The 18118-nt window shown below is 42.9% G+C and overlaps 1 long non-coding RNA gene across 1 annotated transcript; it reads right to left on the reverse strand.

Moving 5' to 3' along the window:
* Positions 1 to 11322: 11322 nt before the first annotated feature.
* On the reverse strand, positions 11323 to 13171 carry LOC139536782 (uncharacterized). The gene is made up of 2 exons (XR_011667392.1): positions 12244 to 13171; positions 11323 to 11740 (listed from the first exon to the last, which is right to left on the reverse strand). It is a non-coding gene; the product is annotated as an uncharacterized lncRNA (long non-coding RNA).
* Between the last annotated feature and the right edge of the window lie 4947 nt (positions 13172 to 18118).

The following is an 18118-nucleotide window of genomic DNA, read 5'->3' on the forward strand; positions in this document are numbered from 1 at the left end:
ATCAGGGATGTAGCTGCCAATTGTCCATGGACCGCCTCGAAACCTTGTTGAGTCCAATTACCTAATTTTTAACCAAAAAACGAGAAAATGTTAAACCCTCAGGTCCATCCCTCTATACAACCTGTACCAGGTGGGCTCGTCGCCACCCGGGAACTTCAAACCTTCACAACAGGGAGGACAAACATCACTTTTTATTCATTCGACAACCTCTACTACAGCAAACCAAGGGTCCTCCTCTGTCAGGCCCACTCTCCTGCGAAAGCTTGATTCCGTATCAGCCTCTCCAACTGGAGCATCAAGCAACGGCATCATACCAGAGGTCCTTGCCCCATCTGTAACAGACTTCTTCAAACAAGGTATGATACAGGTAGCACAGCACATGAGCATAAGAAAAACAACAACTAGAGTCAGAAATCCAGTAACCATCATTGTAGTGTACTTACCAAACCAACCACCCAGCCAGGGGAACAGTCCACTCTCCTCCACACCTGCAAGACCCTTCATCTCCACTGATAACCTTGCCAACCCACTCAGAGCTTTTGAAATGCTCCCATCCGGACTAGTATTGTTTAGGGACAAACGTGCAACACTGTTCTCCAATCATTTTACATACACCTCCCTGGTTGGCCAGAATCATGTCCAGTTCTAGTCTATTTTGTCTACTGGTTTGAGAGGTAGCATCCAATCGTTCAGCCATCCCGTAAGTACTGTGTGGGTGTAGTTAACAAATCATTGTTGATTATAGTAGATATAATTGATTCAGGCATTCTGCTTAGCATCAACAATAGCTGGGCCAAAAATTGGCAATAAATGCCACAGGCCATCATTCCTGTTTGATGTCTGGTATTCGTGGGGGACCCCTATTGGGACCCCAACAGGTTGGTGTGCATGTTATCTGTACCCTCGGACCTAGGAGCGTCATGGTTCTGCCGTCTCCTGGGTTGGTACCGAGTCTCTGTGTCATGTGCAGCTCCCAGAAGTTGGTTAGCTGTAACCTCAATAATAGGCAATGGTGTTATCAGACTGGCCAAAGCACATGTGCAACGACAATATCCTTTCAAAATGGGGTCAATCGCCTGGCAGGTCCCCACATCCACCATACATCAGCAACACCTCTAGTTAATAGTGGCATTAGTGATGCAGGTAGTAGTAGGGAGCCTCCCATAGTCTATACCCCTACCTGTACTAGTGATACAGCTGTAATATCCCCCATATGCCTTAACTCCCCACGGTACCTTCTGGGGAGGGACTTCTGTGAACACAAGACTCAGAGTTTTACACAGGGTTGAATTTGGCTTAAACTTTCCAATATACACATCCAACCTTCCCCATTACTTAGGGCAAATGGGTGAGCAGCCAGAATAGGTCTGGCATGTCCACATACGACACAGTCCTTTCTATTTATTGTTTTGTAGGCCAACCACATATTCTCCCTTTCCTCATATTCAGTTTCAGTCCCCAATTGGTCACTATCTGAGATGTCTTTTACATTTATTACCTGTCCCAGATTGGAGAGCTTAGGTGGTGGTGTGGGACTTGGTCTTGAAGTGGTGGAGGAGGCCGGCTGAATCCCTGGTCCGTTGGAACTGGTGGTGGTTCTGGCAGCACTGTGATGGTAACATCCCCATCGTATCCTAAACAGACAGCTCAGGACCACAAGCAGTCCTGTAAAGCCCCATCCTCTCCCAGAGAACACATCATCAGCTAGAGACCAAGCAACACTTTCACTTCTATGAACGTACACAGTGAGGAAAGGTCGGGGTCAGGGAATTCTTCATTAAGGAGTTGACCCCTGAGCTTTATTAGCAACAGTTCTTCTCCTTAACTCTGATCATTCGGCAGTGTCAGTGTGTCTCACCCTCCAAGTGCGATATGCCCCCAGGTCAAGTGAATCATGTAAGAAATTGAAATAGATACTGGAGACTAGTATAACAACATTCCAACATAGGCTATCCTTTGTACAAAATGAACCCACCCTCTCTTTGTCCTTAGGCACATGCCGATCTCATTAGATACTAACCTCAGACACACACACACCCCACTCAGGACAGGCCCCTGAAACATCATTTAGACATACACATTCTTTTCAAGGGTGTGACTCAAGACAAAGAACTATGTCAAGAGCCAATGGAATGTCGACACCTGGTCCGAACAGGACCACTCACGACCAAGATTGACCAAGAGGAAGGCCAGACGACAAGACCACCTACTTTGCTAGTTGCCTATATAATTTGAATGTACTGTTTAGAGCGGTCTCTTCTCCGACGATTTCATAAGAATCTGACAGAAAGGGGCCGTGCACGTTTTTGCCTGATATCTTTACACTTGAATAAAACGGCCTTATTATAAAATTATCCACCTCGTCCTATGTCTCCACTTGTTCTCCTGTCTCAAGTAAACGTTTTATCAACAGACTTGGTAAGCAGAGGATGGTAATACACCTTTGATTTCGGTCCATAGAAAATTGATCAGACAGGAGGCGAGTGGGAGAAAGATTCAAGAAGGAGAGGTGACCCGCTCGAGGGAGACGTCGGCGATTCAACTCACCCAGGAAACTGATCAAAGAGCTCGAAAATATTAAGGTAAGCAGAGCCGGTTTAATCAAAATCTGCATATTGTATTATAGCCAATATCTAAATTATGATCAGGAGTACTGAGGTGAGTGTGAATTGTTGCTAAATTTATGTGGAATTGTCTAGAATCTAAGGCACGGTGTAAGGATATCTGCGTTAAAAATCCCATTCCAAGTAGTCTGATAACAGTGAGGAATTAAATGAATTAACTGAATGTATTCCAAGTAGTCTGATAACAGTGAGGAATTAAATGAATTTTGTCTGAATGTATTCCAAGTAGTCTGATAACAGTGAGGAATTAAATGAATTAACTGAATGTATTCCAAGTAGTCTGATAACAGTGAGGAATTAAATGAATTTTGTCTGAAATGTATTCCAAGTAGTCTGATATACCAGTGAGGAATTGTGGTAATAGCGAACCTGAGCCTACTGGAGTTGGCATTCCAGTAGACAGAAGGCTATGCTGAATGTATTCCAAGTAGTCTGATAACAGTGAGGAATTAAATGCTGAAATGTATTCCAAGTAGTCTGATATACCAGTGAGGAATCGATGAAATACGTTGCATGAGCAGAACCGAGACAAGTCGATAACGCCAAATCAATGTGAGTGATTGAACGTTCCACGAGGCCGATTGCTAATAATTAGCCATATGCTAAGTTGAGGCTGTGTTGGAAGTGACCGCCGGGTCAGAGAAGCAGCTATTTTCTGCTGATAAGTTGACCTGATTTTTCCCTCTCGTGCTGTTGATAAATCCTTAAGGGTTAGAATTAATTTGACAATTATTTTAGAAGCGCTTGATTTACTAGTATATTGTTCCCAAAGGAAATTTCTTGAATGTTTTGGCAAAGTATTTAATTAATCGAGAAAAAAAAACGAGTTCAAATTAATCGAAAAAGTTAAAAGTAATAATATCTTTCGAATAAAAGATCTTATAATTGCCATTCCAATTATATCAGGAGCGCCTGAATTCATTAGTATATTGTTCCCAAAGGAAACTTCTGAAATATTTTGCCAAGGTATTTAATTAATTGAATAAGCGAAAAGCAATAATATTTTTATTATAAGTACCTAAAACTGTCATTCCAATTATATCAGGAGCGCGTGAATATATTCGTATATTGTTTCAAAAAGATATAGCTGAAATATTGTTGGAAAACGAAAATAATTCATCGAATACACGGCAATAAAATTCTTTGTCCACGCGGGTCGGACACGAGACTAAGGGGGGTTAGAGAAAAAATACATCGCTGGTTTCGATCAGTGACGGGCTAAAGTATACAAAGATAATAATAGACCCAGACATAGCTTAACGACAAAATGACCACGACTATCGTCCCCAAACACAAATTCAACGAATATTTAGATCAGAGAATGAAAGACAGAGCAGGCGGGAGATTACATTACAAACCCGTTAAAAGAATTTGGGAAGAAGTGAGGCTGAAATGGACGCAAGCCGGTTTCCTTAGTGGAGTCTCCCCATCAAAAGGGCAGCTCCTCACTATGGAGAAAAAATTAGGGGAAGCAGTGAAGGAAAAGATAGAAAGTGAAGCTGAAAAGAATAAGAGTCACTTATTTAAAAAGGAAGGAACAAAGCAAAGGGAAAGAGCAGAGGCTGAGCTGAAAATAGGAATTTGGGCAATTGAAGAAATTAGAAGAGCACTCCCTTACAGGAAACCTGATACGATGGGGGTGGGCACTGGAGCACCAACTGACACCAAAGAGGGCAGGCCCAACAATAATGACGCCCCACCTACCACCACAGCAGCCCCATCGGCCCCAATCCATCTCAGGGGCACTGTGGGGTTAATGGCAATTCCCCAGGCTCAGTTCAACTCCCATGTGCATCACCACATCACCCAATACAATAAGGATAAGGGAGGGGCTGAACCACAAATCCAGTCCCTACAGGTACAACTTTTGAAACTACAATTGAAAGAGGCCCAGAAAGGAGAGAAACCCAAGAAACAGATGGTGGCTGAAGACCAACAAGAAATCTCACAAATTATTGAAAAAACTGTTTCCCGAATGATACAGCAACAACAACTACCCATCTTCACCCAGCAGGGACCAACTATACACCCACCCCAGGAGCAGCCATTCCAACTGCCGTATGCCTACCCGCTTCAGCCATACCCTTCGTCGGAACCACCACTACAACCCTACTACCCACTACCACAATCAAACTATTCACCCACATGGGGACAGCCCCAGAGGTACTCTGGATCTTATGGAAGCTGTCATAATTGTAAACAAGCTGGGCACATGGTGCGACAGTGTCCGCACCCAATAACCCCGGCCCAAAGCCAGTTTCTGGCCAAAAGGGGACGAGGATACGCCCCTAGACCAAGGGGGAGTCAGGCCAATGATGTATCAACCACGTGCGGCCCTTCAACCCGCATACAATCACCCCAATCCAGACCCGAATCAGCAATCACCTCCCCCTTTTCAGGGCATGGCTGACGAATATGCCCCATGGCCCTGAAGCTGCTCACCACTAACCTACACTCATCATTGTCCTGGACTACTGAAGCATCAAAGGCTTTTGCACTCTTGAAAACAGATCTCTAAGTGGCAGTAGCCCTAACAGCACCTGACTAAAAAAAACAAGTTCCATCTGGATGTTTCTGAAAAGGAAGGATTTACATCATCCATCCTTTTCCAGAACCTAGAGGGGGAGAGTAGAGTGTTGAGGTATCACTCCTCCAAACTGGACCACATTGAAGAAGGGCAAACCACATGCTCCAGGTATGTGGCTGCAGTGGCAAAAGCTATTGGAAAAACAGCCCACATGATAATGTGCCATCCATTGGAAATCCACACCCACCATGGGGTTGCAGCATATCTGATGAGCAAAGAATTCACGTTCAGCGCTGAAAGGAAGTGGCTGCAAACCGAACTCATGTGTATTGTTTAATGACAAACGCTCCATGTACCAATAGGGTCGGATGTGTAAATGTCAACTGATTAATGGATGTTGTTTAATGATGGGGTTAGTGTACAGGCCACAATCTCATAAGTCTCGTGGAACGCGCCAATCAAATGTATGTGCAGGTTTGAAGTTGATTTGGGTTAAAGTCCTGCCCCTGGCGTTGCTGGCCATGATAGCCTCTCCAGGTGCAGGCACCCATCTCTCTCCTCATGAGACAATGGCTGGAGGAGTCATGCTGGGTTCACCAAGGGAGGGAGGTCATATGCCCGCCCTTGATGTATAACAAATTGTAATGTCTGATAATTGACGGAACTTTCTGCAGCTCTCTCCACACAGATTCACAAGGTCCAAATGGGGAAGCTGACAGAAGATCCGCCATCACTGAAGGTAAAAAATTGGTGACTGGGTGGGGTTAAAAGTCCGCAAGAGAAAGTGGCTAGAACCCAGGTGGACTGGACTGTACGAAGTGAGGGAAGTTACTTCACACTCAGTCCAGGTCAAAGGTAAATCAGGCGCACCTTGGCACCACCTCACACATTGCACTCCAGCCCCAATCCCTTCTAGAACACTGACAGAAGTCAGAGCTGATTTAAACAGCTTAAATTCGATTCCAAATGAAGACATTCCTGACTCAGGTGATGCGGAATCAAACTCCGCCTCCCCTGATAAAGGAACCTCGCCCAGTTAGAGGGATATTTCTCCCTCCCTGGGCAAGGCTAGGGATATCTGGCCCCTTATTTGTGATATTCCTACTGATATTTGGGGTGTCCCTGGGCACTTTCACATGGTTAATAGAATAACTATAACCGGATCCCCATGGATGTATGTCACGGACACTCTAGTCTAACTAGGTAATAATAGATTAAAAAAAATTTAAAAAAAATTTAAAAAAAAAAAATTATTAAAAATTTTGAAAACAATAGTTAAAATAAGAAACTAATATGGCTCAAATTGAGAAGGTTGAATAAGAGTGGGTGGAGAGCTGTGCAGAGAATGGACAGAAGATGGCAGTATTGCAGCACCCAATGGTCTCCCAGTCGACGGGGGGCCTGGTTGAATGCTGGTGACATGATTTTGTTTTTTGGAGTAAACATTAAGGTTAAGGGTTTCCGTGTTCCCAGAGATAAGATATCTTAAAAGAATACACTCATATTGGAATAGGAGTTTTACTTTCTGAGTTTTATTTAGGCAAGGGACTTTGAGAAGATAAAGGGTTCTTTTGGTATGTCTAGATATGGAACACGAATGTAGGTGTAACCTTTTGGCCTATTTTCTGTTTTCGTTGCATTTTTCCGGTGACTTGATCACTCACGGGGAAAATGTAGTGAGAATAATGAAGTTGTGTCATTGGGGATACTAGTTTTGAGGTAAATTGATTATAATAGAGTTTATAACTCTTGACCATAAGGTAAGCATTTGTATTGGCCATTAGAAGATAGAGATAGGTTAATTAAGGTTATGTTAGGACTTTAGAGATTGACACTATAAGACCTGTTGTTATTTTTAAATCCATGCAGATAAAGTCAAAACAGTGAGACACTTAGTTAATATTGTAAAGGAACACATAGTTGTTATTGACTATTATTAGAAAAAGGCAGACAGATGGGTCTACCCCGCACTGTTGAGACCTTGAAGGTTTGAGAGCAGAGTGGGGAGGGTGGACCAGGAAATGAGCAAGGTAGGCTGTGAAATAAGAAAGGAGAGAAAGGGTTTAACATATATAAGCAGCACAGATACATTTTAAAGTAGATAAGTCACTTGACAGAGAATTGGAAAAAAATAGATATGAATGTACGCCCAAGGGAGAATTGGATATGCGGCGAATGAATGGGACGTTTCTATATTATAATGTACTAAGTCATTATTTAGAGTTGGTAAGGTTGATACCTGGCCAGAGCCAGGTATCAAACGGGGGAGGGGTACATTGTGGTCTAGGATAGGATGGGGCCTATTGGAAAATAAACTAATGTAAAATTCAAAATTATAGCTAACAAATAGGTATAGAAGTTAAATATATAATCAGATAAAACAAATGAGAAACTGGTGGTTAACCAAATCTGTATGTCCAGGATTTTATGCGTTGCAGGTGAATTAAAGGAGAAGGTGATTCACTCGACCTGGGGGCATATCGCACTTGGAGGGTGAGGCACACTGACACTGCCGAATGATCACAGAGTTAAGGAGAAGAACTGTTGCTAATAAAGCTCGGGGGTCAACTCCTTAATGAAAATTCCCTGACCCCGACCTTTCCTCACTGTGTACGTTCATAGAAGTGAAAGTGTTGTTTGACCTCTGGCTGATGATGTGTTCTTTGGGAGAGGGTGGGGTTTTACAGGACTGCTTGCAGTCCTGAGCTGTCTGATTAGGATACGATGGGGATGTTACCATCACAGTGTTGCCAGAACCACCACCAGTTCTAACGGACCAGGGTTCAGCCGGCCTCCTCCACCACTTCAAGACCAAGTCCCACGCCATCACCTAAGCTCTCTAATCCGGTACAGGTAATAAATATAAAAGACATCTAAGATAGTGAACAATTGGGGACTGAAACTGGTTATGAGGAAAGGGAGAATATGTGGTTGGCCTACAGAATACTTAATAGAAAGGACTGTGTCGTATGTGGACATGCCAGACCTATTCTGGCTGCTCACCCATTTGCCCTAAGTAATGTGGAAGGTTGGATGTGTATATTGGAAAGTTTAAGCCAAATTCAACCTTGTGTAAAACTCTTGAGTTTTGTGTTCCCAGAAGTACCTCCCCAGAAGGTACCGTGGGGAGTTAAGGCATATGGAGGATATTACAGCTGTAACACTGGTACAGGTAGAGGTAGAGACTATGGGAGGTTCCCTACTGCTGCCTGCATCACTAATGTCACTATTAACTAGAGGTGTTGCTGATGTATGGTGGATGTGTGGACCTGCCAGGCAGTTGACCCCCATTTTGAAAGGAAATTGTCGTTGCACATGTGTTTTGGCCAGTCTGATAACACCATTGCCTATTATTGAGGTTACAGCTAATCAACTTCTGGGAGCTGCACATGACACAGAGACTCGGTACCAACCCAGGAGACGGCAGAACCGTGACGCTCCTTGGTCCGAGGGTACAGATAACATGCACACCAACCTGTTGGGGTCCCAATAGGGGTCCCCCACGAATACCAGACATCAAACAGGAATGATGGCCTGTGGCATCTATTGCCCAGTTTGGCCCAGCTATTGTTGATGCTAAGCAGAATGCTTGGATCAATTATATCTACTATAATCAACAATGATTTGTTAAACTACACCCACACAGTACTTACGGGGATGGCTGAACGATTGGAGGCTACCTCTCAAACCAGTAGACAAAATAGACTAGAACTGGACATGATTCTGGCCAACCAGGGAGGTGTATGTAAAATGATTGGAGAACAGTGTTGCACGTTTGTCCCTAAACAATACTAGTCCGGATGGGAGCATTTCAAAAGCTCTGAGTGGGTTGGCAAGGTTCAGTGGAGATGAAGGGTCTTGCAGGTGTGGAGGAGAGTGGACTGTTCTCTGGCTGGGTGGTTGGTTTGGTAAGTACACTACAATGATGATTACTGGATTTCTGACACTAGTTGTTGTTTTTCATTTTTGTGTTGCCTGTATCATACCTTGTTTGAAGTCTGTTACAGATGTGGAAAGGGCCTATGGTATGATGCCGCTGCTTGATGCTCCAGTTGGAGAGGCTGATACGAAAACAAGCTTCCGCAGGAAAGTGGGCTTGACAGAGGAGGACCCTTGGTTTGCTGTAGTTGATGTTGTCGAATGAATAAAAAGTGATGTTTGTCCTCCCTGTTGTGAAGGTTTGAAGTTCCCGGGTGGCGACGAGCCCACCTGGTACAGGTTGTATAGAGGGATGGACCTGAGGGTTTAACATATTCTCGTTTTTTGGGTTACTAATGTGTGGTTGGCCACTCCAGGTGTAGTTATTGGAGTGGTCTCCTTTTTGGTCCTTGCTTATTTACGACTCAACTTACATTGATGCTAGTGGTGTCCCTAGGGGGTGCCAGATGAATATAAACTGGTGGACTAAGTGACAGCTGGGTTTGAATCTTCTGTCTGTTGGTGGTGTACAGTTAATAAAAATGTGGACAGAATTAACTACATTCATTTTAATGTCCAGAAACTGGGCAATTGGACTCAACAAGGCTTCGAGGCGGTCCATGGACAATTGGCAGCTACGTCCCTGATGGCATTTCAAAACAGAATCGCGGTAGATATGTTATTGGCTGAGAAAGGGGGGGTCTGTGCCATGTTTGGTGAGCAGTGCTGTACTTTCATTCCCAACAATACAGCTACGGATGGGAGTCTGACTGAGGTATTGGAGGGACTCCGTACCCTTAATGGTAAGATGAAACAGCATTCTGGAGTGGACACGTCTATGTGGGACTCATGGATGGATGCTTTTGGTAAATATAAGACGCTGGTTTCCTCCATCCTAGTATCAATTTCTGTTCTTGCGGCCATTCTTGTACTTTGTGGATGCTGTTGCATTCCATGTGCGCGCACGCTTGTTAGCCGTGTTAACACTGCCGCCATAGACCCTATTCAGGAAAGGGCCCAAATGTTCCCATTGCTTGATGATGGGGAAGCTGGACCTGTCTATCTATTTGAGGACTAAGATATTTTTATGTCACGTCTCTTGTGAGACGTGTAGAGGGGGAATCAAAAATTTGTCTTCTGACAAATTTTATCTAGTTTATTCACGTCTAGAAGACGTGAAGAGGGGGATTTGTAAGAAATTGAAATAGATACTGGAGACTAGTATAACAACATTCCAACATAGGCTATCCTTTGTACAAAATGAACCCACCCTCTCTTTGTCCTTAGGCACATGCCGATCTCATTAGATACTAACCTCAGACACACACACACCCCACTCAGGACAGGCCCCTGAAACATCATTTAGACATACACATTCTTTTCAAGGGTGTGACTCAAGACAAAGAACTATGTCAAGAGCCAATGGAATGTCGACACCTGGTCCGAACAGGACCACTCACGACCAAGATTGACCAAGAGGAAGGCCAGACGACAAGACCACCTACTTTGCTAGTTGCCTATATAATTTGAATGTACTGTTTAGAGCGGTCTCTTCTCCGACGATTTCATAAGAATCTGACAGAAAGGGGCCGTGCACGTTTTTGCCTGATATCTTTACACTTGAATAAAACGGCCTTATTATAAAATTATCCACCTCGTCCTATGTCTCCACTTGTTCTCCTGTCTCAAGTAAACGTTTTATCAACAATCACCTTCTCCTTTAATTCATCTGTAATGCATAAAATCTTGGACATACAGGTTTGGTTAGCAAACAGTTTCTCATTTGTTCTATCTGATTATATATTTAACTTCTATGCCTATTTTTTAGCTAGAATTATTATTATTATTTATTTTTTAATTTTTTATTTTATTTTTTATAATTAGTTTATTATCCAATAGGCCCCATCCTATCCTAGACCACAATGTACCCATCCCCCTCTTGATACCTGGCTCTAGCCAGGTAACAACCTTACCTATTCTAAATAATGACTTAGGTAAGAATAGTAAAATATTCTTATGTTCTACATTATCATGTAGGAGCGCCCCTTTCATTTTCCACATGTCCAATTCTCCCTGTTGTCTCCATTCAGTAACTGTTATCTACCCATTCTGTTATCCATGTCCTGGCGCCCCTTCCGAAACTCCCCTCTCTGCTCTCAAACCTTCAAGGTCTCAGCAGTGTAGGGAGGGCCTGTCTGTCTGCCCTTTCCCTTATCTGTCTGTAACAACTGTTTTGTTTCCAAATTTTAACTAAATGTCTCACTGTTTGGCTTCATCTAAACTCATGGATTTTTAGAAAAACATGTCTATGGTGGCAATTTCTAGAGTCCTTACATATTAATTTACCTCAAAACCAGTATACCAAATGACCACAAATGCATTATCTACATGACCCTCCCCCGAAGCTGATCAGACTTCAAGAGACAGCCATGATGCAGGTCAAAGGTTACAACACCCCCTTACATTCGTGTTCCATACCATGTCTAGACCTATTAAAGAACCCCTTATCTTTAAAAATTAAACATTTCCTTGTCTAATTAAAACTCAGAAAATAAAACTCTGAATATTCCATATATGAGTGTGCCCCTTTAAGATACCTTGTCTCTGGGAACATGTAAATCCCCTTAACCCAAACGTTTACTACAAACAAAACATAATTACATAGTTATACCTGTCACAAGAATTTAAAACATGGCCAAGAGGATTTAAAACATGGCCAAGAGGATTAAGTCCTCACCACATTAAAGCTCAGGCTTGGACTTAGGTACCGAGCGGCGACCAGTTAAAAAATAGTTATTAACCTGACCCGGATTTGCCAATTCAGCACGAGCTCCCGAATGATCAAGCTCAGTTTAATTCCGATGCTACCTAGAAGGGTGTCCGAGGCGTGTACGAGGTTGCCAACAACTCACATCTTCAACTTACACTAACTTCTAGTCCCGGACACTGATACAAACTTGAACAGACACTTCAATCTTATGGATACTCCTAGTTCTAGCAACTAGCCCCATTTCTAAGATGTGTCATTACTTCTCACTTATCTTACGGATACTCCTAGTTGCAACTAGCCCCGTTTCTAAGATATATCTCACACTTTATCTTATGGATACTCCTAGCTGATCAACATATCAGCTAGCCCCATTTCTAAGATATTTCAGAATTACATAGTTATACCTGTCACAAGAATTTAAAACATGGCCAAGAGGATTAAGTCCTCACCACATTAAACCTCAGGCTTGGACTTAGGTACCGAGCGGCGACCAGTTAAAAAATAGTTATTAACCTGACCCGGATTTGCCAATTCAGCACGAGCTCCCGAATGATCAAGCTCAGTTTAATTCCGATGCTACCTAGAAGGGTGTCCGAGGCGTGTACGAGGTTGCCAACAACTTACATCTTCAACTTACACTAACTTCTAGTCCCGGACACTGATACAAACTTGAACAGACACTTCAATCTTATGGATACTCCTAGTTCTAGCAACTAGCCCCATTTCTAAGATGTGTCATTACTTCTCACTTATCTTACGGATACTCCTAGTTGCAACTAGCCCCGTTTCTAAGATATATCTCACACTTTATCTTATGGATACTCCTAGCTGATCAACATATCAGCTAGCCCCATTTCTAAGATATTTCAGAATAAATGGCAGATATCTTTACACAAGTGCCTTCACATGTAACACAAGTAATTTTAACAGAAATTCATACTCACACTCAGTTACTGATCTTAAATTTGGATATGTCTATAATACAATATGCAGATTTTTGATTTAACAGGCTCTGCTTACCTTTGTTTAGTCGACTTTTAGATCAGGTTCCTGAGGTGAGATGAATCCCCGGCAGCTCCTTTTCAGGTCACCCGTCTCTCTGGATTTGTCTCCAACTTCTCTCTCTCTTCTCATCAACCTCCTATGGACCGAATTCAGGTTCTTAGAAAACCATCCTCTGCTACCAATTTGTTGATGATACATTTACTAATAGAGTGAGACCAAGTTGAGATGCTGGACCAGGTGGATAAGGTATGATATAAGGCAGTTTATTAAAGTGTAAAGATATCTGAAATAGCGTGCACGGACCCTTTCATCAAGCTCAAATGGAACTCTCTGAAAGAAGCCCAGATAACAGTGCATAGACATTTTATACAAAGATAGAAAGTAGGTTGAGTCTGGAAGTTCTTGTCCTCTGGTTGGTCCTGATGAGTTGGGCGAGGTCCCCTTCAGGCTAGTATCACTGTCTCATTGGCTCTGAGTAGATTTCTTTGTCTTCAGAAATATTCAGCTAAAACAGGAGATTAGGTGTGTGCGTAGATGTTCCTATTTTGACATTTCTGTGTGTCTCTGTAAAATGTTCAGACTGAAGAGGAGTTTTTGTGTGTGCGTAGATGTTCCTGTCTTATCTGTGTTTATGAAAGGTTTACGTCAGCCCTCTGTCCTTGGGTATGTGTGTGTCTCAGTTTCTCGTGATATGCAGTACCAGGCACCCCTTTTCTTATCAGTCTTTATGAAAAGGCCTGTGTCAGCCATCTGTCTCTGGGTGTGTGTGGGTCTCCGTATCTGCTTTTGAGTTTGTGAGAAACCCTGTTTGGAAAGAAGTTAGTTATAACAATGTAATAGCAAATATGCTTGTGTTATAATAAATGATATTTATTACAATACAACAAATGGTTAATGGATTAAACTCAGTACCTCAGATGCTAAAAGTCAATAGAGTAAGTTTTAACATTATAGACCACTGACTCATTCACTGCAGCAGGAGACTCAAGACTGAGGAAGATCATAGGGGAACTTTATGAGAACAACTACATTAGTGACAAACAACTATTTTATTTATATGGACCAGACAGCCCACGCCCTAGACAACTTTATTTACTACCTAAAATCCATAAAACTCCTGAGACTTGGACAATCCCATGTAGTAGGCTGATTGTGGCTCTGAATCTTATAGAATAGCTGAGTACTTAGATCATTTTATAAATCCTCTGTCACGGAAAACATCCAAGCTTTATTTAAGACACGTATGAATTTGTGACAATACTGAGAGAAATTTGTGTGCCTCAATAAGTGTTTTTACTCAATTGATATTGACTCTTTGTATGCCAACATTGACACCAACTTGGATCTTAGAGCAATTTTTTTTAAAATTTTTTTTAATCATAGATGTCCAGACACAGATCGGATGAGGCATTATTACAATTACTAGAACTTAGCATAACAAGAAATTACTTTAAATTCAACTCTAATAATCTTTCTTCAAATTCATGGCACAGCTATGGGGAAGAAGTTTGCCCCGTCATATGCCAATATTTATATGGCCGAAAGGGAACAATCAGTCTTCTCTAAATGCATAAATCTTGTATCTACGATATTTAGATGACACATTTGGGTTATGGACACATTCCCTCTCAGAATTTATTGAATTTGTGCAGATTACGATTAAACATAATGTTCAGCCGGAACGAATAGATTTTTTGGACAGTTTTTTTGTAGAGGTTAATGATAACATGAAACAATTAGCAACAATGGTTTATTTCAAACCTACAGACACCCATGCCCTCTTACACAAATCTAGCTTTCATCCAAAACACACATACAGAGGATTGATAAAGTCGCAGCTTATCAGATTTCACAGGATTTGTACACAGGAAAATCATGTGAAGGGGCCTATAGGAATTATCTTGAAGGCTCTTAGGCCTAGAGGGAATTCCAAATGTTTCCTCCGCACCATACGAGTAGAGGTGGACACTATGTTTGGGACTGAACCTGTATATGAGGGGACCAGTAATGATGTTTATGTTATCCTTTTTGTCACCACATATTCAGTCTTCTATGAAGTTGAACTCTGTAGTGAAAGGTCATTTCCAGCAGGCAAAGGAGGATGAGGAGGTTCTCCAACAATTCAGAGTAATATCAGCATATCGGCAAAACACAAATTTAAAAGATATGCTGGTACATTCTGAATGCAAGGATAAGCTGTTACAGTGGATCACATTTTAGACAAGTATATTCATAACAAACTGTCAGGTTCAGGAGCTCCAGTATGGGAGGTTTTTCAACTGAAGACCACTAACTTTGTTCTAAACTTTATTAAAATAAGCGAATTCAACATATAAAACCAGACACTTCATTCTTTCAAACCCTTCACTCTGTGTGGTACAATCTAAAATACACAAAAGGAATCTGTAGACTCAGATTTTGTACACAATTCCTGTAAGCTGAAAATGTCCCAGTTCTTCCATTGCCTCCCTATTCACCAGACATGTCACCTATTGAGCATGTTTTGGGATGAGCTAGATCAACGTGTATGACAGTGTTCCAGCTCCAGCCAATAACCAGCAACTTCGCACAGCCATTGAAGAGAAAAAACACTACTAAAGGACACCAATAAGGAGAAGAGACTTGCTTGGGGCAAGAAACACAAGCAAAGGTCATTAGACCGGTGGAAATCTGTCCTTTGGTCAAATGAGTCCAAATGTGAGATTTTAGGTTCTAACCGCCTTGTCTTTGTGAGACGCAGAGTAGGTGCACGGATGATCTCTGCATGTGCGGTTCCAATCGTGAAGCATGGAGGAGGTGTGATGGTGCTTTTCTGGTGACACTGTCTGCCTTGAATTCTAAATAAATCACACACTTAACCAGCATGACTACCATAGCATTCTGCAGTTTAGTGGGACTATATAAACTCAGCAAAAAAGGAAATGTGTCTTTTTGAAATAATTCGTAAAAATCCAAATAACTTCACAGATCTTCATTGTAAATGGTTTAAACACTATGCTTGTTCAATGAACCATGAACAATTAATGAACATGCACCTGTGGAACCGTCGTTAAGACACTAACAGCTTACAGATGGTAGGCAATTAAGGTCAGAGCTCCAGTGTTGAGGATCAGCGTGGCAGATGTGTTGCTACCTACCCTCACCACCTGGGGGGCGGCCCGTTAGGAAGTCCAGGATCCAGTTGCAGAGGGAGGTGTTTAGTCCCAGGTTCCTTAGCTTAGTGATGAGCTTTGAGGGTACTATGGTGTTGAAAGCTGAGCTGTAGTCAATGAATAGCATTCTCACATAGGTGTTCCTTTTGTCCAGGTGGGAAAGGGCAGTGTGGAGTGCAATAGAGATTGCATCATCTGTGGATCTGTTTGGGCGGTATGCAACTTAGAGTGGGTCTAGGGTTTCTGGGATAATGGTGTTGATGTGAGCCATTACCAGCCTTTCAAAGCACTTCATGGCCACGGACGTAAGTGCTATGTGTCTGTAGTCATTTAGGCAGGTTGCCTTTGTGTTCTTGGGCACAAGGACTATGGTGGTCTGCTTGAAACATGTTGGTATTACAGACTCAATCAGGGACATTTTGAAAATGTCAGTGAAGACACCTGCCAGTTGGTCAGCACATGTCCGGAGCACACGTCCTGGTAATCCGTCTGGCCCCGCAGCCTTGTGTATGTTGACCTGTTTAAAGGAATTACTCGCATCGGCTACGGAGAGCGTGATCAAGCAACAGCTGCTGCTCTCATGCATGCCAGTGTTGCTTGCCTCGAAGTGAGCATAGAAGTGATTTAGCTCGTCTGGTAGGCTTGTGTCACTGGGCAGCTCGCAGCTGTGCTTCCCTTTGTAGTCTGTAATAGTTTGCAAGCCCTGCCACATAAGACGAGCGTCGGAGCCGGTGTAGTATGATTCAATCTTAGCCCTGTATTGACACTTTGCCTGTTTGATGGTTCGTCGCAGGGCATAGCGGGATTTCTTGTAAGCTTCCCGCACCTTGAAAGCGGCAGCTCTACCCTTTAGCTCAGTGCGAATGTTGCCTGTAATCCATGGCTTATGGTTGGGGTATGTACGTACAGTCACTGTGGGGACGACGTCCTCAATGCACTTATTGATAAAGTCAGTGACTGATGTGGTGTATTCCTCAATGTCAATGCATGGATCCAAGATGGCGTAGCAGTGTAGACGTGTTTGTTTAGTTCTCCTCTCGTGTACGTTTGTATGTCTTGTATATATTTTAATTTTCTTTTCGATTTTTAATTCGATTATACCTTCCGGTAACCTACCTCACCCAATGTGATACGGAATCGCTATTATTTTTTAACTTTGGAACACATTCAAGAACCCCCAGTAGCTAACCAGCTACAAGCTATTTAGCCATTTTTACCCGCTGCTAGCAGCTTTTACCTTCTGCACAGACACCAGCCCTGTTATTAGCCTGGATATTACTCACCAATTTACCAGCATCGGACTGTCTCTCGACAACAACGCCGGATTCCTGCCGTAATCCCTGAGCCACTACTTCTGATCCTCACAGCTAGCTTGCAGCTAGCGCAGCTAGCGCCACTGCCACGAAGCTAGCACCAGTTAGCAAACACAATTCTACAATCACAACCTCTCTTTCGCCATCGCCATCCGGCTTGGATTCTCTGTCGACACGACCACGTCGGGCTACTAACTTTAAACGTCGCGTGCTAGCTTAGTGGCGGCTTCCCTGCTCCATCTACGGCTGCCCCCTGGACACTATGATCACTTGGCTACATAGCTGATGCCTGCCGGACTGTCCATTAATTCACTGTACTCCATTCTGTTTATTTGTGTTTTAACTCAGGCTCTGTGTGTAGTCAATCCGACCCTCTCTGCCTAGTCGTCGCCATTTTTACCTGCTGTTGCTGTGTTAGCTGACTAGCTGCTGTTGTCTCACCTGTTGTTTTAGCTAGCTCTCCCAATCAAGACCTGCAATCACTTTATGCCTTACTGTATGTCTCTCTCAAATATCAATATGCCTTGTATACTGTTGTTCAGGCTAGTTATCATTGTTTTGGTTTGCAATGGACCCCGTAGTTCCACTCTCCGTACCTCTGATACCTCCTTTGTACATTATGCCCAGAATCTATACTACCACGGCCATAAATCTGCTCCTTTTATTCCTTGTCCCCAACGCTCTAGGCGACCAGTTTTGATAGCCTTTAGCCGCACCCTCATCCTACTACTCCTCTGTTCCTCGGGTGATGTGGAGGTAAACCCAGGCCCTGCATGTCCCCAGGCACCCTCATTTGTTGACTTCTGTGA

Source organism: Salvelinus alpinus, chromosome 13 (genome assembly GCF_045679555.1).
Source record: "Salvelinus alpinus chromosome 13, SLU_Salpinus.1, whole genome shotgun sequence".
NCBI lineage: Eukaryota > Metazoa > Chordata > Actinopteri > Salmoniformes > Salmonidae > Salvelinus > Salvelinus alpinus.